Source organism: Oncorhynchus masou, chromosome 23 (genome assembly GCF_036934945.1).
Source record: "Oncorhynchus masou masou isolate Uvic2021 chromosome 23, UVic_Omas_1.1, whole genome shotgun sequence".
In the NCBI taxonomy this organism is placed as follows: Eukaryota; Metazoa; Chordata; class Actinopteri; order Salmoniformes; family Salmonidae; genus Oncorhynchus; species Oncorhynchus masou.
Window position 1 is genome coordinate 60,485,328 of NC_088234.1, and position 19,992 is coordinate 60,505,319.

Below are 19,992 nucleotides of genomic sequence, written 5' to 3' on the forward strand. Positions count from 1 at the left end.
ACGTTCTAGGGCACGCACAGAAAATATCTTGGTAGTTCTGGACACGTCAGAGTGTTTTCTTTCGAAAGCTATCAATTATATGCATAGTCGAGCATCTTTTTGTGACAAAATATCTTGTTTAAAACGGGAACGTTTTTCATCCAAAAATGAAATAGCGCCCCCAGAGCATCAAGAGGTTAAGAACAAATTCTTATTTTCAATGATGGCCTAGGAACAGTGGGTTAACTGCCTGTTCAGGGGCAGAACAAAAGGTTTGTACCTTGTCAGCTCAGGGATTCAAACTTGCAACCTTTCGGTTACTAGTCCAACACTCTAACCACTAGGCTACCCTGCCTCCACCTTTTGCCTTGATGACAGCTTTGCATGTTCTTGGTATTCTCTCAACCAGCTTCAGGATGTCGTCACCTAGAATGCATTTCAATTAACAGGTATGACTTGCTGAAAGTTACTTTTGTGGAATTTCTTTCCTTAATGCGTTTGAGCCAATCAGTTGTGTTGTGACAAGGTAGGGGTGGTTTGTATTTGGTAATAGACCAAGTCCATACTATGGCAAGAACAGCTCAAATAAGCAAAGATAAACGACAATCCATCATTACTTAAAGTCATGAAGGTCAGTCAATTTGGAAAATTTTGAGAACTTTTGAAGTTTCTTCAAGTGCAGTCGCAAAAACCATCAAGCGCTATGATGAAACTGGCTCTCATGAGGACCGCCACAGGAAAGGAAGACCCAGAGTTACCTCTGCTGCAGAGGATAAGTTCATTAAAGTTACCAGCCTCAGAAATTGCAGCCCAAAGAAATGCTTTGCAGAGTTCAAGTAACAGGGACATCTCAACGTTAACTGTTCAGAGGAGACTGAATCAGGTCAACATGGTCGAATTGCTGTGAAAAAAAACACTACCAAAGGACAACTATAATAAGAAGAAACTTTCTTGGGCCAAGAAACACGAGCAATATACATTAGACCAAATTTGAGATTTTTGGTTCCATCCACAACGTGTCTTTGTGAGACGCAGAGTAGGTGAACGAATGAGTATGGTTCCCACTGCGAAGCATGAGGGAGGAGGTGTGATGCTGTGGGGGTGCTTGCTTGTGACACTGTCTGTGATTTATTTAGATTTCAAGGCACACAACCAACATGGCTACCCCAGCAATTTTAGATGCTTGATGCGTTGCAAGTCCCGCCTCTCCCATCTACTCTTTGGCTTTTATGAGCATATACTTACAGTATGTGGGTGATTGAAATAATGAGGTCCACAGTCCAGTCCAACTGGTGTAAGTAAAGCACCTTGGTTGCCAACTGCCATATAAAATCCACAGAAGAGGAATGAGGAGAGAGAACTAACTATACTGAGAAAAAACACAAATTCAACAATTTCAAAGATTTTACTGAGTTACAGTTCATATAAGTAAATCAGTCAATTTAAATAAATGAATTGGGCTCTAATCTATGGATTTCATTTGACTGGGAATACAGATAGGCATCTGTTGGTCACAAATACCTTTAAAAAAGGTAGGAGCATAGATCAGAAAACCAGTCAGTGTCTGGTGTATCCATCATTGCCTCATGCAGCGTGACAGATTTCCTTTGCATAGAGTTGATCAGGCTGTTGATTGTGGCCTGTGGAATGTTGTCCCGCTCTTCAACGGCTGTGCGAAGTTGCTGGATATTGGCAGGAACTGGAACACGCTGTTGTACACATTGGTCTGGTGCAGAGCCTGCTGGTTGTGCGGGATTGTTTGGTGTACACGTCTGTGTGTGTCACGGTTTTCCCATTTTCTTGGGTTTTGCTGGACTGTTTAAATCCCCCGTGTTTGGGGCATTTGTTTTGGTGTGCGCCCTGTGCTTCGTGGGGTTGGCGTATGTTCACCGGTTTTTGTACATTAAAAGGTATGGCACTACCCTGAACTCTCTGCTTCCTGCGCCTGACTTCTCACCCATGACACCCCGGACGTTACAGAACACACAATTTTGTATAAAGATCCAGCAACAAAAAAAAGGACCATGTGCATTTCAGGTAAAATAATCCAATGTTTATCTCCCAGGACAAATTAGCTAGCAACACAAAGCTAGCTAAATGTCCATGAATGTTTCATGTGTTTCGACCTGTTCCCAAATTAATATAGTTGGTCCACAGTTGGTTTTGATATTTTAACCTGCGTGTCATGAACGGTTCTGGTGTGGTTGGACAAAATCAACATGCACACGATGGTGGAGGCACTTTGGTCAGCATGTTCGTTTCTTTTGCGCAAAGTTCTGGATCTGAGCACAGAGTTTCTAAACCCTGAGGCTTTGATAGCCAACCTCGCCATGACATTGCCTACAAGTGTGATCAGGGATTTCTTTTGGAGAAGCAGTTTTAGCCTTCATCTTCAAGGGAAATGTCAAACATTTTGAACTTCATATTCATCATCTCCCAACATCAACATATGTGAAAATGGAGTGTTTCTATGTAAAAAATATAGAGGAAGATAAGTGTTTCCAATGACATCATCAACCAATTAGTAGGCAATGCCAACTCCTAAATGGTTAAAATCACACGATGCACACCGATGATGTTATTGGAAACGCTTATCTTTCTCTTTTTTTTTACTACAAAACATAGAAAGACGCACTTTTCACGTGTTGCTGTTGAGGTGGTGCTGGAGATGATGAATATGAAGTTGAACATTTTTTACATTTCCCTTTCATACTGTACTGTCTTTTGATCTGAGTACCTTACAGAACATGAACACATTCGTGGCCATCTGATTGGTCCAGAAATCGATGCGTTGGGCCAGAACACACGTGGGTAATGCCAGAGAGGAAGAGAGGGGGATAACTCCAAAGATTACACTTTTGCTAGCAGAATGGAAGGAAGTGGGGGTTTATTCGATCACCTTCGAATTCTCAGAAGGCAGTCGGCCCTTTGGTCCCTTTTTGTCCGCTCTTCTTCACACATATCACAGGGATCTGGGCCTGTTCCAGAGAAAGCAGTGTATTGTTCCCGTTGGGCTCGTCAGACTCGTTAAAGGTAAAAAAGGATTCTGCCTGTCCGTGTTGAGTAATCACAGTCCTGGTGTCTGAAGTTATTTTCGGTCATAAGAGATGGTAGAGGCAACATTATGTACAAAATACGTTTTCTATTTTTTCTTTTTACTAAATATGCTAATAAATGAACAAAAAAACACAATCGGTTGGGGACACGTAAAACCTTCTACTTCGGCGGCATTTTAATAAAAATAAAAAATAAACAAATCTTTTTTAATTCTGGCCAATTTAGTGGATAATGTGGAGAAGTGGCGGTTAGAAAATTTGTCATTTGATACTCTGATTGGTTAGAGACAATCCAATTGCTAATGGCTTTGTTTTGTACAACACCCCTCATTCCTCGCGGCACTACAGACGACTTCAATGAGTCTCAGACTAAAGTATGTAGCAAACAACAGAGCAGCGGCAGAATTTAGTGTGAGTCGTCAGGCCCCCATTTTGTTTAGCTCCCCCCAAAAATGATGAAATAAACTGCAAATTAAGTCATATAATCTAAATCTTTAACTCACCAAAGTAAAGACGTTGAGTGCTGGATAACCTTTCTTTGTATGCACAGGGTGTAATTTCTCCAAAATACTAAATGAATGACAATCCATAGAATTAGAATGCTTATTAATTATAGTAGGATCTCTATGCGACCAGACTCTTTGGCCCATGCATATCTAAGGACCAGACGGTTGCGTGGACGAGAGCTAGTTTTGCGGTATACAAAGTGCTCAAAAGTCGTTGACACCCAAATCCAAAATAAAGAAGATTGGCTCATTCGTAGCTGTTCTAAGTAATTTTAATGTGCAGTAAATAACATTCCCTGTCTGTGCTGTGTTTCAGGGGTAGCGCCACTTCGGACAGCACGGGGTGCCCTGCCTCTCTCACCTGGCCAGACCCACTGGCTCTCTACGGACCCCTGCTGCCCCTGCTACCTGGATACAGACCAGACATAGCAGCTTCTTCAACAAGCGTAAGTACTGGTGTTCCCGAACTCTGAAGAGTTGATAGAGTACCTATATTAAAGCATATCTATTATTTTCATGTTAACTCATTGTCATTATCAGCCAAGCTCTTATGTCAATGCTTATTTTTTTATCAACAGAACACACTTCCTTTCCACATTACTCTATCAAGTGAAGAAATGGATTAATTCTAATATTAGCTGACATCAGCTCTGATACAGTATGTGCTCAACCTTCACTATAATGGTGCTGTTATTCACAATGCGAATCATCCCCGACTCTGGTCTACGACTTGAACCTCTCGATACTGCCCCAGTATTACCAGAGACGGCACTATTTGGTATTTTATTAGGATCCCCATTAGCTGTTGCAAAAGCAGCAGCTAATCTTCCTAATCTTCCAGAAGCTAATCTTCCTGTTTCAAAACATGAAACATAATACAGAATGACATAATACAGAACATCATTAGACAAGAACAGCTCAAGGACAGAACTTCATACATTTTTAAAACGTCACACTTAGCCTACATATCATTGCATACAAACAAACTATCTAGGTCAAATAGGGGAGAGGTGTTGTGCCACGAGGTGTTGCTTTATCTGTTTTTTGAAACCAGGTTTGCAGTTTATTTGTGCAGTATGAGATGGAAGGAAGCTCCGTGCACTATAATATAGACCAGGGATGGGCAACCCCTCCACCCCAACAAGAAATACTGCTGATGCACAATAAAATAATTGCACCATGTATATTCTACTATTCTGACGCTAAACAGTAAGTTGAGACCCCGAGACTGAGTTCCGAGAAATTGATCCGCAGGCCTGCAAGAGGCCAGTTGCCCATCCCTGACATAGACATATCTACTTGAGCATTTGAATAGGACACATTAAAAAAGGCCCGAGCTCGCCAAGTGAGACTTAATCACAGTGGGTGAACCTGTCAAGCGGAGAGCTTCCATTGGTGTGTGTCTGTCAGCTCAACTCAGCACAACACAGGCAGGCAGCCCACTCTCTCTTTCAGCTTCTCTCTGAGATAATTACCCATGCTTCATCTGTCACCACCAGCTCTGTCTCAGCCTATGCAAGAAAACCCAAACATACACCCAACGTTCCTGACTTTATTAACCTGCCACCTTCAGTTGACACTCTCTCAGCATTATATTTCTATTTATACATACTCAAGACAAGTTGCTACTTTAATTGCGTTGCATCTCCAGACTTATTATTGTAAATTATATGCCTCTTAAATAGTTGAGAAACTGCTTTGGTGTGTATTAGGATGTTTCAGCATACTTTTTAAAGATTTTGCTGGCAAATGATTCTTTAGCAATGGGTTTTCAAAACGGACTGACATCCTGTTCAATTGTTTTGGGAAGACTATTTTTAAATAGGGAAAGGTACACTTTTCCAAGAGATGTCGAATGCCAGAATTGTCACTAGATTCTATGTTAACTTAAGTGTGTGATCTTTAGCACATAAGGAAGGCTAAGACTAATCTGATGAGATGCTATGTACTACACTGAACATAAATATAAACGCAACATGCAACAATTTCTAAGATTCTACTGAGTTACAGTTCTTATAAGTAAATCAGTCAATTGAAATAAATGAATTGGGCTCTAATCTATGAATTAGTCATTATTCCCATGATTGGGAATACAGATACAGTATACATCTGTTGGTCACAGATACCTCAAGAAAATAGTAGGGCGTAGATCAGAAAACCAGTCAATGCCTAGTGAGTATGGAGGCCATGGAAGAACTGGGACATTATCAGCTTCAAGGACTTGTGTACAGATCCTTGCGACATGGGGCTGTGCATTATCATGCTGAAACATGAGGTGATGGTGGTGGATAAATGGCTCGACAATGGGCCTCAGGATCTCGTCACGGTATCTCTGTATATTCAAATTGCCATCGATAAAATGAAATTGTTTCTGTTGTCCGTAGCTTATGCATGCCCATACCATAACCCCATCGCCACCATGGGGCACTCTGTTCACAACGTTGACATCAGTCGACTGCTCGCCCACACACACTGTCTGCCATCTGCCCAGTACAGTTGAAACTGGGATTCTTCCGTGATGAGCACACTTCTCCAGCGTGCCACTGGCCATTGAAGGTGAGCATTTGCCCACTGAAGTCTGTTACGATGCCAAACTGCAGTCAGGTCAAGACCCTGGTTAGGACAGCGAGCAAATGAGTTTCCCTGGTTTCTGACAGTTTATGCAAAAAGTCTTCGGTTGTGCAAACCCACAGTTTCATCAGCTGTCTGGGTGGCTGGTCTCAGACAATCCCGCAGGTGAAGAAGCGGGATGTGGAGGTCCTGGGCTGGCGTGGTCACACGTGGTCTGCTGTTGTGAGGCCGGTTGGACGTACTTCTGAAACGACGTTGGAGGCGGCTTATGGTAGCGAAATTAACATTCTCTGGCAACAGCGCTGCCGACATTTCTGCAGTCAGCATGCCAATTACACACTCCTTCAACTTGAGACATCTGTGGCATTGTGTTGTGAAAACTGCACATTTTAGTGGCCTTTTATTGTCCCCAGCACAAGGTGCACCTGTGTAATTATCATGCAGTTTAATCGGCTTCTTGATATGCTACACCTGTCAGGTGAATGGATTATCTTGGAAAAGGAGAAATGCTCACTAACAGGGATTAAACAAATGTGTGCAGAACATTTGAGAGGAAATAAGCTTTTTGTGTGTATGGAACATTTCTGGGATCTTTTTTTACTTCAGCTCATGAAACATGAAACCAACACTTTACGTGTTACGTTTTATATTTTTGTTCAGTGTAATGTGAAAGATGAGTGAAATGATTGGGCCAAGTGGAACTCTGTTGTCTCTCTGCCTGACGCCAAATGTTCTAATAGCTGGTCATGGCAGCCTAGCCCAGGATTATTACTACTGCTAATGAAAGAGATGCTGGGCCGCCTGACTGACTCGCTGATTGATTGACTGACTGGCTGGCTGACTGGTGGCACAGCAGATATGGCTGCTGAATCTAATGAATGTGTCAGACATGTCTATGAGCATCTGAGTGGCCAGCTTCACTGACTGGGCGTGTACAGGGAGTCAAGAGAGAACAGAAAACAGGGTCCCTATGCTTGTATACAGTGTCCTGTAAGACATTTTGTGAAAAGCCCATGCTCTGTTAGATCACAGAGTGATTCATTTTTTTAAGACTCATTTGTGTTCTAAAGGCTCTTTTGCCTGAGGGCTTGGTTCTTTTGAAGATAATATTTTCACTAGGTCATGACAAATTGTTGGAGATGAGCTGGAGTTTTAGTTTTATACTCACTCAGAACTCTGTTCAGACCTCTTTGATTGTATTTTGTCTGTGAACAAACTGTTTCGATATGCAGTACGCCTGTTTACTGCTTTAGTCTGTGTCCAATTTGAAGACTTCTAGCACAGAAGTCTCATAGCCATGAGCAAAGTAAGGCAAAACAAAGTGTGCGTACGGAGAGGGAAGCGTGGCTTGTTGGTCTTTTCATGCCTTTCAACTTTTTTCAACTTTTTTTGTGTGCCTCATTCCTCATTCATTGTGTGCCAATATATAGGAGAGATGAAGGGAAGGGATGAAGGTTATAGGTGTGTACAGGCCTAAAGGAGACTGTGGAAGCGTTCTAAGCTTCTAGCATATGCTACACAGTTTTTTGATTGACCAGTATTATTGCTCTAGAATGGATACATTTCAACACTGTCTATAGTATCTACAGTACCTTTAAGAATGTATTCACACCCCTTGACTTTTTCCACATTTTGTTGTGTTACAGCTCATATTTAAAATGGATTAGATGTAGACATCTTGTCACTGGCCTACACACAATATCCCATAATGTCAAAGTGGAATGTTTTTCAAAATGTTTACAAATTAATTACCAAGAATTCCAAGCTGAAATCTCTTGAGTCAATAAGTATGCAATCACAGTGTTATGTCAAGGCTAAATAAGTTCAGGAGTAAAAATGTGCTTAACAAGTCACATAAGTTGTATGAACTCACTCTGTGTGCAATAATAGTGTTGAACTTGATTTTTGAATGACGACCTCATCTCTGTACCCCACACATACAATTATCTGTAAGGTCCCTCAGTCAAGCAGCTTACCAGAAATTATTTTTTCTTCCATAATTTATTTTTAAATGGATGAGCATGCTTTCTGTTTCAAAAACAACAAATATATTAGTAGTAAGAAGTAAATTGTCATGTCTTGTTATGTCTGTTCCTGTCCTTTCTCTTCACTCTGTCTCTCTCTGCTGGTCTTTTTAGGTTACCTTCTCTGTCTCTCATTCTTCAGCTGTTCTACATTTCCCTTAACTAGCTCATTCACTCTTTCCCCACCTGTTCTCTCTTCCCCCTCTGATTAGGTCTCTATTTCTCTCTCTGTTCCTGCTACTTTCAGTGTCTGATTCTTGTTTGTGTTTTTGATACTAGAAGCAAGCTGTCGTCCCGTTTGCTTCCACCTTGTCCTATCCTGTCGGAGTCTGCCTGGCAGGTGCATCCTGCATTATACTACGTTCTTTTGTTCCATTGACTACGTTGGAAGAGGATTTATGCCATTCCTGTTTTTTATTAAAGAACTCTGTTTTCTGTTAAAACCGCTTTTGGGTCTTCACTCAAGTACATAACAGAAGAATCAGACCAAGAATGGACCCAGCGGCTCCGGACCCTTTTCACTCCGCCGTCGAGATCCAGGGAGCGATGCTAGGCAGACACGAGGAGGAATTGTCTGCTGCTCGACATGCCGTTGAGACCCTGGCCGTCCAAGTCTCCGACCTCACAAGACAGGTTCACCAACTCCGCCTCGATCCACCGCCCACTTCCAGGGTTTCCGAGTCTCCGGAGCCCAGGATCAACAACCCGCCGTGTTACTCTGGGGAGCCCACTGAGTGCCGCTCATTCCTCACTCAGTGTGATGTGGTGTTCTCTCTCCAGCCCAACACTTACTCCAGGAGCGCAGCCCGCATCGCCTACGTCATTTCTCTCCTTACCGGACGGGCGCGTGAGTGGGGCACGGCAATCTGGGAGGCGAGGGCTGAGTGTATTAACCGGTATCAGGACTTTAAGGAGGAGATGATACGGGTTTTTGACCGTTCTGTTTTTGGCGAGGAGGCTTCCAGGGCCCTGTCTTCCCTATGTCAGGGGAATAGATCCATAACGGATTATTCTATTGAGTTTCGCACTCTCGCTGCCTCTAGTGACTGGAACGAGCCGGCTTTGCTCGCTCGTTTTCTGGAGGGTCTCCTCGTCGAGGTTAAGGATGAGATCCTCTCCCGGGAGGTTCCTTCCTGTCTGGACTCCTTAATAGCTCTCGCTATTCGCATAGAGCGACGGTTTGATCTTCGTCGCCGAGCTCGTGGAAAGGAGCTCGCGTTCTCCATTGCTCCCCTCTCCACATCACTGCCACCTGCCGCATCACTGCCACCCTCCTCCGCCGGCTCGGATGCTGAGCCTATGCAGCTGGGGGTATCCGCATCTCGGCCAAGGAGAAGGAACGGAGAATCACCAATCGCCTCTGTCTCTACTGCGGCTCCGCTGGTCATTTTGTCACCTCATGTCCAGTAAAAGCCAGAGCTCATCAGTAAGAGGAGGGCTACTGGTGAGCGCAACTACTCAGGCCTCTCCTTCTGGATCACGCACTACCTTTCCGGTCCATCTCCGCTGGCCCGGTTCATCTGCTTCCTGCAGTGCCTTGATAGACTCTGGGGCGGAGGGCTGTTTTATGGACGAGACCTGGGCTCGGGAACATGACATTCCTCTCAGACAGTTAGGGAGCCCAGGGCCTTGTTCGCTTTAGATGGTAGTTCTCTCCCCAAGATTCAGCGTGAGACGCTGCCTTTAACCCTCACTGTCTCTGGTAATCATAGCGAAACCATTTCTTTTTTAATTTTTCGTTCACCTTTTACACCTGTTGTTTTGGGTCATCCCTGGCTAGTGCGCCATAACCCTTCTATTAATTGGTCTAGTAATACTATCCTATCCTGGAATGTTTCTTGTCATGTGACCTGTTTAATGTCTGCTATCCCTCCTGTTTCCTCTGTCTCTTCTTCACAGGAGGAGCCTGGCGATTTGACAGGGGTGCCGGAGGAGTATCACGATCTGCGCACGGTGTTCAGTCGTTCCAAGGCCACTTCTCTCCCTCCACACCGGTCGTATGACTGTAGTATTGATCTCCTTCCGGGAACTACTCCCCCGGGGTAGATTATACTCTCTGTCGGCTCCCGAACGTAAGGCTCTCGAGGATTATTTGTCGGTTTCGCTCAACGCCGGTACCATAGTCTCCTCCTCCTCTCCCGCCGGAGCGGGTTTTTTTTTGTTCAGAAGAAGGACGGGTCCCTGCGCCCATGCGTGGATTATCGAGGGCTGAATGACATAACAGTTAAGAATCGTTATCCGCTTCCTCTTATGTCTTCAGCCTTCGAGATCCTGCAGGGAGCCAGGTTTTTCACCAAATTGGACCTTCGTAACGCCTACCATCTCGTGCGCATCAGGGAGGGGGACGAGTGGAAGACGGCGTTTAACACTCCGTTAGGGCACTTTGAATACCGGGTTCTTCCTTTCGGCCTCGTTAACGCTCCAGCTGTCTTTCAGGCACTAGTTAACGACGTCCTGAGAGACATGCTGAACATTTTTGTTTTCGTTTACATGGACGATATCCTGATTTTTTCTCCGTCTCTCTCGATTCATGTTCAGCACGTGCGACGCGTCCTCCAGCGCCTTTTGGAGAACTGTCTTTATGTGAAGGCTGAGAAGTGCATTTTTCATGCCGCCTCTGTCCCTTTTCTCGGTTCCGTTATTTCCGCTGAGGGCATTAAGATGGATCCCGCTAAGGTCCAGGCTGTCATTGATTGGCCCGTTCCTAAGTCACGCGTCGAGCTGCAGCGCTTTCTGGGCTTCGCTAATTTCTATCGTCGTTTCATCCGTAATTTCGGTCAGGTGGCAGCTCCCCTCACAGCCCTTACTTCTGTTAAGACGTGCTTTAAGTGGTCCGTTTCCGCCCAGGAGCTTTTGATCTTCTTAAGAATCGTTTTACATCCGCTCCTATTCTTGTTACACCTGACATCTCTAGACAGTTTGTTGTTGAGGTTGATGCGTCAGAGGTGGGCGTGGGAGCCATTCTTTCTCAGCGCTCTCTCTCTGACGGCAAGGTCCATCCTTGCGCGTTTTTCTCTCATCGCTTATCGCCGTCAGAACGTAACTATGATGTTGGTAATCGCGAACTGCTCGCCATCCGCTTAGCCCTAGGCGAATGGCGACAGTGGTTGGAGGGGGCGACCGTTCCTTTTGTCGTTTGGACTGACCATAGGAACCTTGAGTACATCCGTTCAGCCAAACGACTTAATGCGCGTCAGGCTCGTTGGGCTCTGTTTTTCGCTCGTTTCGAGTTTGTTATTTCTTATCGTCCGGGCTCAAAAACACCAAGCCTGATGCTTTATCTCGTCTCTTCAGTTCTTCTGAGGTCTCCACCGACCCCGAGGGGATTCTCCCTGACGGGCGTGTTGTCGGGTTGACTGTCTGGGGAATTGAGAGGCAGGTAAAGCAAGCACTCGCTCACACTCCGTCGCCGCGAGCTTGTCCTAGGAACCTTCTGTTCGTTCCCGTTCCTACTCGTCCGGCCGTTCTTCAGTGGGCCCACTCTGCCAAGTTAGCCGGCCACCCCGGCGTTCGGGGTACGCTCGCTTCCATTCGCCAGCGTTTCTGGTGGCCCACTCGGGAACGTGACGCGCGTCGATTTGTCGCCGCTTGTTCAGTCTGCGCGCAGACTAAATCTGGGAACTCTCCTCCTGCCGGCCGTCTCAGATCGCTTCCCATTCCCTCTCGACCGTGGTCTCACATCGCTTTAGATTTTATCACCGGACTGCCTTCATCAGCGGGGAAGACAGTTATTCTTACGGTTGTCGATAGATTCTCTAAGGCGGCTCATTTCATTCCTCTCGATAAGCTCCCTTCTGCTAAGGAGACGGCTCAGATCATTATCGAGAATGTTTTCCGAATTCATGGCCTTCCGTCTGACGTCGTTTCCGACAGAGGCCCGCAGTTCACGTCTCAATTTTGGAGGGAGTTTTGCCGTTTGATTGGGGCTTCCGTCAGTCTCTCGTCCGGCTTTCATCCCCAGTCTAACGGTCAAGCCGAACGGGCCAATCAGACTGTTGGTCGCATTTTACGCAGTCTTTCTTTTCGTAACCCTGCGTCTTGGTCAGAACAGCTCCCCTGGGCAGAGTACGCCCACAACTCGCTTCCCTCGTCTGCTACCGGTCTATCCCCTTTTCAGTGTAGCCTCGGGTACCAGCCTCCGCTGTTCTCATCTCAGCTCGCCGAGTCCTGCGTCCCCTCCGCTCAGGCTTTTGTCCAGCGTTGCGAGCGCACCTGGAAGGGGGTCAGGTCGGCACTTTGCCGTAATAGGGCGCAGACTGTGAGGGCCGCTAATAGCGTAGGACCAAGAGTCCTAGATATTGTTGCGGCCAGAGAGTATGGCTCTCCACTCAGAACCTTCCCCTTAAGACAGCTTCTCGCAAGTTGGCCCCGCGGTTCATTGGTCCGTTCCGTATTTCTCAGGTCATTAATCCTGTCGCAGTGCGACTTCTTCTCCCGCGCTATCTTCGTCGCGTTCACCCGGTCTTCCATGTCTCCTGTGTTAAGCCCGTTCTTCGCGCCCCCGCTCGTCCCTCCCCCCATCCTTGTCGAGGGCGCACCCATCTACAGGGTTCGTAAGATTTTGGACATGCGCCCTCGGGGCCGTGGTCATCAGTACCTAGTGGATTGGGAGGGGTACGGTCCTGAGGAGAGGAGTTGGGTTCCCTCTCGGGACGTGCTGGACCGTTCGCTGATCGATGATTTCCTCCGTTGCCGCCAGGTTTCCTCCTCGAGTGCGCCAGGAGGCGCTCGGTGAGTGGGGGGGTACTGTCATGTCTTGTTATGTCTGTTCCTGTCCTTTCTCTTCACTCTGTCTCTCTCTGCTGGTCTTTTTAGGTTACCTTCTCTGTCTCTCATTCTTCAGCTGTTCTACATTTCCCTTAACTAGCTCATTCACTCTTTCCCCACCTGTTCTCTCTTCCCCTCTGATTAGGTCTCTATTTCTCTCTCTGTTCCTGCTACTTTCAGTGTCTGATTCTTGTTTGTGTTTTTGATACTAGAAGCAAGCTGTCGTCCCGTTTGCTTCCACCTTGTCCTATCCTGTCGGAGTCTGCCTGGCAGGTGCATCCTGCATTATACTACGTTCTTTTGTTCCATTGACTACGTTGGAAGAGGATTTATGCCATTCCTGTTTTTTATTAAAGAACTCTGTTTTCTGTTAAAACCGCTTTTGGGTCTTCACTCAAGTACATAACATAAATGGGTATATTGCTTAATTTCATTTCATTTTTGTGAGCTGTGTCTATTAACCATTTGTATGTTCAAATAAATCAATTCAATACAATGGTAAAACCAGATCAATCTCAGACTGAAATGTTTTCCTATCAGCAGACAGTAGCAGCAAACTCAAATTAACATTGAAAACAACCGAGCATGTGAACAAAACGAGGTAACTGGCCAAGATACAGGACAAAGTCAGACTTTTTTGTAACATTTCTTGTCAATTAAACTAACTTCTACATGTGGGCTTTGGATTTAAAAAAAATCTGTTCCCAAATGCTCTGTGTGACCACCCACCAAAGTGGCTGGTGAAATCTACATTCTTACCCGCAAATAACAAAATCTACCTGCATGTGGCGTCACAAGTAGCGGCGAGCCCGGACGAAAGTAACACGCCCACTTTCTCAGATAAGAGAGGAGCTAGAATGAAATAGTGACATCAGCATATTCCTAATGTGGAGAAGTTCCCTGCAAAAAAAAACAGCAGGTCCAACCATGTTTTGCCAAGTTATCAACTAAGAAAAAAGTTGTTTTGCAAGTTGTTTTGTAAGTTAAAAAAATCGCCTGGAATTGCTTTTCAATTGTGGAGTTGTTTAATAAGGTTCCAAACATATGCCATTTTATTAACCCATCTAGTGAATACATTTCTGCATAGGTTTCAAGTACCATGCTTGGGTGTTATCCTGGGAGAAGTTACAGGAGAGACTGGTGGGACGAAGGTATTAGCTGGTGACCTGGAATAGAATAAAGGTTTCAGTACAGGCCATTGTCTCCTCTAGTTCATATTGCTTTTATAATGTTAGATAAAATATCTGACAATGTTTCAAAATTATAACATAATTAGAATTATGCCTTAAACAATTGACTTGATGGATCAGCTTCAAGCTTTTATTGACAGGTTAGTGTTTAAAATATATACACTACTGGTCAAAGGTTTAAGAACACCTACTCATTCAAGGGTTTTTCTTTATTTTTACTATTTTCTACATTGTAGAATAATAGTGAATACATCACCTATGAAATAACACATGGAATCATGTAGTAACAAAAGTAACAAAAGTGTTAAACAAATCTAAATATATTTTATATTTGAGATTCTTCAAATAACCACCCTTTGACTTGATGACAGCTTTGCACACACTTGGCATTATCTCAACCAGCTTCATGAGGTAGTCACCTGGAATGCATTTCAATTAACAGGTGTGCCTTGTTAAAAGTTAATTTGTGGAATTTCTTTCCTTAATGCGTTCGAGCCAAACAGTTGTGTTGTGACAAGGTAGGGGTGGTATACAGAAGATAACCCTATTTGGTAACAGACCAAGTCCATATTATGGCAAGAACAGCTCAAATAAGCAAAGAGAAACGACAGTCCATCATTACTTTAAGACATGAAGGTCAGTCAATCCGGAACATTTGTGCAGTCGCGAAAACCATCAAGCGCAATGATGAAACTGGCTCTCATGAGGACCGTCACAGTAATGGAAGACCCAGAGTGACCTCTGCTGCAGAGGACAAGTTCATTACAGTTACCAGTTTTAGGTTCTAATTCTCAGAGTCAAAAACTCAACGGACACTATGAAAGCTGAACCAAGTTTATTCTTCCCAGAGGGTCAATACAGCTGCACTAGACAAGGACATTTCACACAAGCACTGATATTTAACCCTTCCTCCTAGGCCGAGTCTCCTGATACACATCTGAACAGCCAATGCATCTCTGTTGCTAGACAGAACCTTAGTGATATCTGTTCTTCCTCACTTCATCTGACCTGGCCTCTGTGGTCACTATTCCCCAAATCAAGGCTATCATGGTGCCTAGTACCAGACTGTGTCTCTTCTCCTCCCAGAGGATCCCTGATGGCTAACAATAAAAATCATATCTTGACATAAGGTAATGTATAACATTTACATTATCTCCCTCGGTGACATAAGTATATTTCATATTCTCAGAACCCAACACCAGCCTCAGAAATTGCAGCCCAAGTAAATGCATCCCAGAGTTCCAGTAACAAACACATCTCAACATCAACTGTTCAGAGGAGACTGTGTGAATCAGGCCTTCATGGTTGAATTGCAGCAAAGAAACCACTACTAAATGACACCAATAAGAAGAGACTTGGTTGGGCCAAGAAACACGAGCAATGGACAATAGACCGGTGTAAATCTGTCCTTTGTTCTGGAGTCCAAATTTGAGATTTTTGGTTCCAACCGACGTATCTTTGTGAGATGAGTTGTGGGTGAACGGATGATCTCTGCATGTGTATTTCCCACTGTGAAGCATGGAGGTGTGATGGTGTGGGTGTGCTTTGCTGGTGACATTGCCAGTAATTTATTTAGGATTCAAGGCACACTTAAACAAGCATGGCTTCCACAGCAATCTGCAGTGATCCGCCATCCCATCTGGTTTGGGCTTAGTGGGACTATCATTTGTTTTTCAACAGGTCAATGATCCAACACACCTCCAGGCTGTGTAAGGGCAATTATTTTTTGACCAATAATTAAAGTGATTGAGTGCTGCATCATATGACCTGGCCTCTACAATCCCCCGACCTCAACCAAATTGAGATGGTTTGGATTGAGTCAGACCGCAGAGTGAAGGAAAAGTAACTCATAAGTGCTCAGCATATATGGGAACTCCTTCAAGACTGTTGGAAAAGCATTACAGGTGAAGCTGGTTGAGAGAATGCCAAGAATGTGCAAAGCTGTCATCAAGGCAAAGGGTGACTATTTGAAAAATCTCAAATATAAAATCTATTTTGATTTAGCCATTTTTGGTTACTACATGATTCCATATGTGTTATTTCATAGTTGTGATGTCTTCACTATTATTCTGCAATGTAGAAAATAGTTCAAATAAAAACCCTTGAATGAGTAGGTGTTCTAAAACTTTTGACTGGTAGTATATCTAGAGGTTATTAACCTTCTGTCAAGCCTTGGAAATGTGATAAACCTGATGAGTTTGCTTTGTGAAGATATACAGGTATATTTTTTTATTCTATCAAGACACGAGGAGTGTGCATGACAAGGACAGCTGGAGCCAGCTGATTGGTAGGGCTAAGCATGAATAGTCATTCTAAATGGTGAGAAAGATATCCTACTACATTCCCATTAGTGAGATGAGAACATTATGGTTAATATAGGTATTATGTGACCTATTTTAGTCTTATAATATTGCAAAATATGGTGGTTGTACAACATTGTGATGTTGATGCATGGTGAATTTACATAAATGTAGAACCTTTATGAATTATTAAAATCGACGAAAGCATGAAATTATGGATGATGGCACGTTTGTTGAAAGTAACAAGCGTTACAAACCAGAAACATGGAGATACACTATATAACCACTAAAGTTTGTGGACACCCCTTCAAATTAGTGGATTAGACTATTTCAGCCACATCTGTTGCTGACAATTGTATAAAATTGAATACACAGCCTTGCAATCTCCATAGACAGTCGAATGGCCTTACTGAAGAGCTTAGTGACTTTCAACGTGGCACCGTCATAGGATGCCACCTTTCCAACAAGTCAGTTTGTCAAATTTCGGCCGTGCTAGAGCTGCCCCGGTCAACTGTAAGTGCTGTTATTGTGAAGTAGAAACGCCTAGGAACAGCGATGGATCAGCCACAAAGTGGTAGGCCACACAAGCTCACAGAATAGGACTGCCCAGTGCTGAAGCACGTAGTGCATAAAAATCATCTGTCCTCGGTTGCAATACTCACTACCGAGTTCCAAACAGCCTCTGGAAGCAACATCAGCACAATAACTGTTTGTCTGGAACTTCATGAAATGGGTTTCCAGTCGGACACAAGCCAAGATCACCATCCGCAATGCCAAGCACCGGCTGTAGTGGTGTAAAGCTCGCCGCCATTGGAGCAGTGGAAACCTGTTCTTTGGAATGATGAATCACGCTTCACCATCTGGCAGTCCGATGGAGGAGTCTGGGTTTGGTGGATGCCAACAGAACGCTATCTGCCAGGAGGACGCTATCTGCCCCAATGAATAGTGCCAACTGTAAGGTCTGGGACTGTTTTTCAAGGTTCGGGCCCCTTAGTTTCAGTGCAATGAAATTTTAACGCTACAGCATACAATGACATTCTAGATGATTCTGTACTTCCAACTTTGTGGCAACAATTTGGGGAAGGCCCTTTCTTGTTTCAGCATGACAATGCCACCATGCACAAAGCGAGGTCCATACAGAAATGGTTTGTCAATCGGTGTGGAAGAACTTGACGAGCCTGCACAGAGCCCTAACATCAACTCCATCGAACACCTTTGGGGTGAATTGGAAAGCTGACTGCGAGCCAGGGCTAATCGCCCAACATCAATGCCCAACCTCACTAATGCTCTTGTGGCTGAATGTTATAGCAACAATTAATGACCATGATATTGGAATGAGATGTTCAACGAGCAGGTGTCCGCATACGTTTGATCATTTCTTTTTCAGCTCATGAAATGTTGCGTTTTTATATTTTTTGTTCAGTGGATATAGCAGACGCAGTAGTCTAAGGATTAAGAAATGCATGTCAGTGTTGTAGCATGCTGCCGACATATCATTCTCTCCGGGGCCTCATCTTCTACCCCTTTTTTAGAACATTTTCTCTTCAATGACACCTAAGCCTATTGGTCTGTGCATGCAATGTCCTGATGCATTTAGTGCTCAAATCTCTGACAGCTGAACTGTGAGGTGGACAATTATTCTTTTAGGAAATTAAAAAACAATTAATCAATAGGCTATAGAGTTTTGCAAATGCTGCACAAGGAATAGTGTTTTTGTTATAGGCTGTTTTTAAAGATGTAGATGTCGTTCATTTGACCAGTATCCCTTGTTTATTGATGGTGCTTACTGGATGGGTGGATGCCCTAATGCATATGGAGTACTGGTTAATTTCTCATATGTCCAATACATTTTTATCTTCCTACTTCTAACGGAAACCCTGATATAGATATATAGTATAGAATACAGTAGGCTACAAAATTTACTTTCCAGTGACACTGACTCACCCAATGATGAAGACAAACTCTCTTTTCAGACGTTTCCTCACAGCAAGGACACTAGAATTAGCCTCAAGCAATGTTTGGCTTATTGACAGTGTTTTGTTTCTTTGCTGTAGTACAAAGCCTCGTTAAATGCTCAAGCACACTCGTTACATCTCCCTTCTCATGCTTTAATGAACTCATAATCAAATCTCAGAGCGGCACCGAGCATCTCCTTCTGAATCCTCGAGAACCAAGCAAACTGGCTGAAATGAGCTTTTCTTTTACAAAAACAAGCCAGCATTCTCTCTCACTGAGTAATACCAGGTGTTTGTTTGCTGAAATTCAGTGCGCTCCAGCAGGTTTGATTAGTTCATGACTGTAGCTGCAGATTGTATTTTTGGGGCTCTTGTGTTGGAGGTCGATCCCAGCCGTGTTGCAGAGAGATTTTTTTACAGCAGCAACACCAGCAGCACGACAGATGCTGCGGAAAAATATTTGTACTTGCAAATGTGTTTCCAAATGGTAATATTATGCTGTCTGTTCAGACATTCAGGTGGTTGAGGGGACAAGAAGGGCCTGTAACGAATTTAAAACTGAAGTTATTTTTTGTCGAGACAAGTAGAGCTACATTTAAAGAAGAAATTCAATATATTTCAAACTCTCTAGCCTTGTTGTAATTTTCTATTCCTAGAGACCGTATTACCGCCACAACAGAGGTCACAAGTCATGAAGGCAGACAAATTCCATGTGACTGTTTAGTCACGGTAATTAGGCTTCTCCAAGCTCTGATGCTGCCGATGGTCATTATTAGCCTACCAAACTTGCTACTGCACTCTATTGTCCCTCTAAATCACTCTGACATCAATGCAAATGTAATCGGAAATCTAATCAAACACTACATGAGAGCCCATGAGCTCATGTTGCGCAACATTTCTATAGGTTATGCAATTGCATGAGAAAACACAGTGATGTCCGCTAATAAAAAGAGGAGGATCCCATCAGCTTCTTATAGGCTAGGCCTACTATATTTATTACTCAACTTTCCTAATATTAAGCACGTTGTTTATTGTTATGATAGGAGTATAGCCTACCTGGCTGTCATGAAGATAAACCACAGGAAAAGCATCCTCCATTTGCTTTTTATTGCATTTTTTCCCCCGCTGCCCCTGTTTCAAGACAGGTGCATGATAATGGTCCATTCTAAATCAAAACTAATTTCACACACACACATATTTAGTATATGTAAAGATGAGATTAAATCAAGAACAGTCTGATGGGTGACAATGTTAGCCTATCACTTGTGAAAGATGCCCAGCAGAAGAAACCACCTTTTTTTTGTTCATTTTTCTAATGATAGTCTCACACCTCATGTAGCCTAGCCTATAGGCCTGTATGTTTTGATAAGGTTTGTATCACAACTAAGGTGGACAATTTTTTTTTGTCAAAATGAAGCACATTAATCCACTTTACAAGGGGTGCAGAGCCTAACTGGTATATATACGCAGCACGTGAGTTTCAAGTTCAGAGAAGATCATTTTCACCATAAAAATGCACCTTTTATAATAAGAGCATTACATGCATAATCGCATTTGCGGTCACTTTTGATAATGTTTTTCCGCTAATGGAACATTTGAGCTTATACCCTTCTGCCGTGTACACATTACTGAGCTTATAATGTG

General features: G+C 43.8%; 1 protein-coding gene across 2 annotated transcripts in view; it reads left to right on the forward strand.

Moving 5' to 3' along the window:
* Positions 1–19,992, forward strand: part of LOC135511142 (small ribosomal subunit protein uS5m-like) — a 245,329-nt gene that overhangs the window by 189,575 nt on the left and 35,762 nt on the right. Inside the window, exon 4 of one of the 2 annotated variants that reach the window (XR_010451216.1) lies at positions 3,858–3,987. The gene's annotated coding sequence lies outside the window, so the exon portion shown is untranslated. Of the gene's footprint in view, positions 1–3,857; positions 3,988–19,746; positions 19,822–19,992 lie in introns of those variants that run through there. The other variant, XR_010451217.1, reaches the window with a different exon arrangement.